Consider the following 6093-nt stretch of genomic DNA (forward strand, 5'->3'; position numbering starts at 1 on the left):
CTGTGTATTAAAAAATGTCAACTGCAAATGACAAGGAACCATTGTAGTAAGGGGTACCACTACATTAGAAGGGTTCTACTATGCAAATGACAGTAAAGTATTGTAGTTACCGGGTTCCACCAAGGATTAGAAGGGTTCTATTGAAAAAAAAATCTGAAAAAAAAAGAAAATTCAAAACACAAACACCCACAACCCACCACCAATCCAAGGAGGGTAGAAGAAATCCGACGATGACAGACGCGCGGTGAATCAGGGTGACTTACGGTTGTCGTGGCGCGCGACAGTGGAGTTGGCGAACAGGTAATTACAGAAATTAAAAAGTTTAATTCAAAAAAAAAAAGTTTCGGATATTTGGTACATCTGCCTGAACTTTTTGGATGTCCCATGGAGGATCCGAAAATTTCAGGCGGATCCTCCTTGGTTCATCCGGAAATTTTAGGCGGATGGGTACATCCGTCTAAAATTTCCGGATGTACCTAGGAGGATCCGCCTGAAATTTTTGGATCCTCCTTGGTACATCCGGAAATTTCAGGCGGATGTACCAATTTTCCAGTTTTTTTTTATTTTTTTTTAGAAAATATTATTATTATTATTATTAGTAATGTTATTATTATTATTATTATTATTATTATTATTATTATTATTATTATTATTAGTATTACTATTATTATTATTATTATTATTATCATTGTTGTTGTTATTATTATCTTGTTATTGTTATTAGTATTATTATCATCATTATTATTATTATTGTTATTGTTATTATTATTACTATTATTATTATAATTGTTGTTGTTATTATCATCTTGTTGTTATTATTGTTATTGTTATTAGTATTACTTTTATTATAATTGTTGTTGTTATTGTTATTAGTATTATTATTATTGTTGTTAGTTGTTGTTATTATTATTGTTGTTGTTAGTTATTATTATTATTATTATTATTATTATTATTATTATTATTATTGTTAGTTGTTGTTATTATTATTGTTGTTGTTATTATTATAATTATTATTATCATTGTTGTTGTTATTATTATCATTGATATTAGTATTATTTTATTTGTAATTATTACTGATATTTGATTTTGTACTTATTTAATGTAGATTGAGGGTTCGGGTGCTCATCATGCAATATCAAGACATTTGAATGCGTTTGTGAGGAGGGAGTCAGGTCGTTCGGTAGGTACGGGGGCATCGTTACATCATGAGCAGCAATATGGGTCTCATGGTACTTGGTCGGGAGAGCATCAGTCACAAGGGAGCCTCCCCATGTACTCGTCGGGTGGAGTGCCTACATCTCACGATGAGGACGAAGAGCGGGCAAGTCATGCTGATCGATGAAGAGTATGACCCTTAGGATTATCATACGGTATATAGGGGTCAGCATGGGAGATTTGTTAGTAGTAGTCAAGCGAGTCAACCTTCTACCAGCTCAGCAGAGACATGGTTAGTCCAGCAGCCGATGCCAGGTGGTTCTGAGGATGGTACTATCATCCCTAGTTTTGGTGGTCACGTGGCATCATATATATGGGGTGGACAGGAGTGTAATATTTTGCGCTGTTTGATCAGGACACAGTTGTGTTCTGAATTGGTGAACTGGTGAGGTCGTCTTGCACAGGAGCACCTGGAATTGATTGATGGCAGTGGTTTGTCTCACTTACCCGGGAATCATGTTTAGGCGTTTTGATTGGCCGTTGATTTATGCTTTTGTTGAGAGATGGCAGCCAAATACGAACACGTTCCATATTCCATTTGGGGAGATCACGATCATGCTGCACGATGCGTATCATATTCTTGGGCTTCGGATTGATGGTTCCATGGTTTCCAATACTCCTAGCACGGACGTCATACGGGACGCGTGCTCGGTTACCATGGATATGACTGCGGAAGAGTTGAATGAGAAGTGCGGTACTAAAACCATTTGGTAAGGTAGTGTAGTGTTGACCGAGAGGATTTTGGATACGACTTTGGAGGCGCAGAGGCCCTTCAGTGTCCATTACAGTGCCTACATGTGGTTAGTACTAGGCGGAGCACTGTTTTTGGACAAGAGTGGTAACCGCACTCATCCTTCCTTTCTCCACGAGCTTGTTGTTGATCTCCCGATTAATGAGTACTCTTGGGGTTCAGCTACTCTAGCCTATCTGTATCGGCAGTTGGGTACGACATCGCGAAAAGATGCCGATTCGATCGCTGATTGTCTCACGCTTCTGCAAGCGTGGATCTACGAGTACTTTTCGTGTTTTCGGCCTCAGCAAGGTACCTTGATGAGGGAGCTTAGTATTCCTTGTGCGGCTGCGTGGGATGTTGGGCCGGGGTGCCCTAACAAGAGCATGGAGCGCCTACTCGCTTTTCGTCCTAGATTGGATCAGCTGACGGACCTTGAGGTTATCTGGCTCCCGTACGGAGTTGATCCTGCACGACACATGCCACCCACTCTATTTATTGGCTGCATCTAGTACCGTTGCATCATTGAGCCATACATGCCTGATCGAGTGGTTCGACAACTTGGATTCGTCCAGGACATTCCAAGGACCATTATCAAGCCTGAGAAGACCAAGAGACCGACGAACTTGAAGATGTATCGGGTAGACTTTTCGACCAAGATGACATCTGTGATGTGGACTCGGTTTGTCCCTGGTTCGTCTTTCAGTGTTGTTTTAGATGCCCTCACCAGACTTGGTGGTCGAGCTCCTATGGTCGCCCCTGGTTACATGCAGTGGCTGTACAGATTTTCTCATCCTCGTCTATGTCCTGGGGGGTCATCAGCTGGGAGTAGCAGTCTACCTGAGAGGACTAACACGGATTACGTAAGTAATTATGTCTTAGTATACTATTAATACGACGTGACAGTGGTAATTGTATGTACTTCTCACCCATCTTCGACCTTGATGCCTCCAAACCATTACGAATTGCAATGATCTGATTACCAATATGGAAATGTACTCGGGCCCATACGGTATCCAAAGAACCTGCCGTTGATTCAAATTATAAAAACACGTTACGATTTATAATTAAAACAACAAAGACGAAGTAAATGCAACAACTACAACATTATAACAATGAACCTGTCGATGATTCAAACCACGTCTTTACGGCTGAATGTTGACTCTCAACTCTACAAGTACTCGTGTTACCCAAGTGAAGAACTTGGTTCGTCCCAAATGTCACAAATTTGGTTTTATGAAAAAACCATGTTTTCTCAACGTAACTAATCACTGCCGGATAACTTACCCACTGAGCTTTCATTGTATCTATAGCAGCATTATAATCCGCCTCGGTTGTAGCATCCATGATACGTTTCCATTTTCCATTTTTGAAACTCGCACCGATCCTCTTGTTTTTGAACATATCAGTCACCCTAGCCTCCACATCTTTGTTGATGTGCCATCGACACAGTAAATGCGACGTCCCTGGAAACACTTCTCTCAATGCCGCACAGAGGCCAAGCTCACGGTCTGTCAAAAATACCGACGGTTCTCTATCATACCCAATCAACTCCCTTAATCTCTGCAACACCCACCGATAGCTTTCCGTGCACTCGTTGCGCATGAAGACATAACCGACGAGGAAATTCTGATTTGTCGGTGTCACACCTACTATCTCAAAGAACGGCATCCCGTATCGGTTGGTCTTGTATGTCGAATCCATACCGATCACATGTGGGTGCGTGCGTAGTATGTTTACCATGACTGGGTGCACCATAAATGCATGTTGTAGAACGCCGAGGTCATCGGCCATGACCCAGTAAATATATTGACTCTGTCTCGCCAAATGAAGAAATTGCTGAACAACTCCTCTACCATCAGACATCTCCGTTCTCAAGTCATTCCGGCAGTTGTAAATGTGTCTGATGTTTGGATGATCATCAGGAAATTGCTCTGCAATAGTTGCTATGATGTTACGCGGTGCAACCTTGGACTTTGTCATGTCACACACAACCTTCTTTGCATCCAGGTTCAAGCCACTGATTTTACGATGACCCTCCTAATACACAATCATTGGATGGTTATGGGTCCCAGTTGCATCATTTTTTGCCCGGATCTTCCAACTGTCTGTGAAAAACTCATAATATATCTTGATGTAGAAAGGACAACCATTAGCTTTGGTTTTTGTGTCCTTCCGAATTGCGTTCTCAAGATCTCTCGGCTTGCTCTTTCGTCCCCGATCACATATCAAATATTGATACGGCCGACCATCTCTGGTTTTGTTGTAAGACAATTTAGCCAAAATAAATCCCAGATTTACGGCAACAGCATCCGCCCATTTAACTGCATCATCAAACGTTGGAAAAAACGTGTCCGTGACAAAATTCGCACTATAATTCACACCGTCACCGCCATCTTCAAATAAACTCCGAATCCTATAAAAATAAAAGAAAACACACAAAATACTCCAATATTATTATTTTAATTATAATATTAATAACAATATTTATAATAATACTAATATCACAATATTGTCACAACATTAACTAATATCATAACATTAACTAATATTAACTAATATTAACTAACATCAACTAACACTAACATTAACTAATATCACAACATTAACTAATATTAACTAATATCACAACATTAACTAATATTAACTAACATTAACATAAACTAATATTAACAAAAATAACTAATAATAACAATAACAATAAAAATAACAATAACAATAACAATAATAACAATATTAATAACAATTATAAACCACATATTTTGCGCAACATACTAATTAACAACAACAACGACAACAACAACAACAACAACAACAATAATAATAATAATAATAATAATAATAATAATAATAATAATAATAATAATAATAATAATAATAATAACTCTAATAATAAGAATAATACTAATACTAATAATCAATAAAATACAAAAAAAAAAAAATTCTGGAAAATGGACTTCCGCCCAGAAAATCCGGATCCTCCATGGAGGATCCGCCTAAGATTTCCGGATCCACCATGGAAGATCCATAAATTCTAGGAGGATGTATCCTTTTCTGAAAAAAAAAAAAATTCTACGACTTAAAGATTCTTCCGATGATGCCTCCGGTGTACGATCGTTGTCGTCGTTCATCGTCCAAAACCCGTCGCTAAAGCTTAATAATTTTTTTTAAAAAAAAATTAGATTTTTGGTGGTGGGCTCGGGAATTTTGGGGCTCGGAAATTTTTTAAAGCAAGTGGTGGGTCAAAGTGCTCGGGAATAATATTAAAATGCTCGGGAATCTTTGTAACTAAGTGGTGGAGCCTTATATAGCCCAAATTAAAAAAAAGGGCAAAATGGTCATTTCATCTTAAAATGGGAGCGACGCCTGGTAAATTGGGAGCGACATTTAGCAGTTCACTTGTAGTTTTTGTGTACATATAGATTATTATGAGTACTCTATTATGAACATAAATTGAATAGAATGATGGACATTCGACTTGATCATTTCATTATGTACACATTATTTGGGGTGCAAATGAGAAAGGAACCATTGTAGCATTGTAAGAGAACAATGTTGTTCGGTATTCAAATTACATATTTCGCTTGCGGTCAACTGGAGCTCACACAAGCTTGATCAAAACTCGACTCCGAGTGACTTCGACTCGAAATGTACATGAGTGAAGATGAGAAGCTCATTAATCTTGACTCATTGGTTTGAAAGAAAGCAAGAAATTCAATTCCATTCTATAATTCTATATTTTATACAATTAAAGGGAAATTCTCAACGGTGACCCTCAACTTCTGCTACGCACCAATGGTCACCTCCCTTTTTTTTTATTATACAAAATGACCTTAGTTAAAAATTTCATCTCACTCATAACCTTATTTCATTAAATATTAACTATGGTTAGATTTCTATTTAAAAAAAAAATTAAAAAATATTAACCCCAACCACCAAAAACCAACCACCACCTGCCCAGCCACCATCTCCCTTTCAGCGACACTACCCCAGGTTCCATCGATTGCCGCCGACATTACCCAGACTCCCCTGACCGCCGGTGACACTGCGCTAACTCCACCTCGACCACCGCCAAGCCTAATTCTCACCCGAACCGACCCTAACCTCACAACTCTCTCTCCTCTGAACTTCGATTCTCGCCGCTTCGT

The sequence above is a fragment of the Chenopodium quinoa genome, unplaced genomic scaffold (genome assembly GCF_001683475.1).
Source record: "Chenopodium quinoa cultivar QQ74 unplaced genomic scaffold, ASM168347v1, whole genome shotgun sequence".
Lineage (NCBI taxonomy): Eukaryota > Viridiplantae > Streptophyta > Magnoliopsida > Caryophyllales > Amaranthaceae > Chenopodium > Chenopodium quinoa.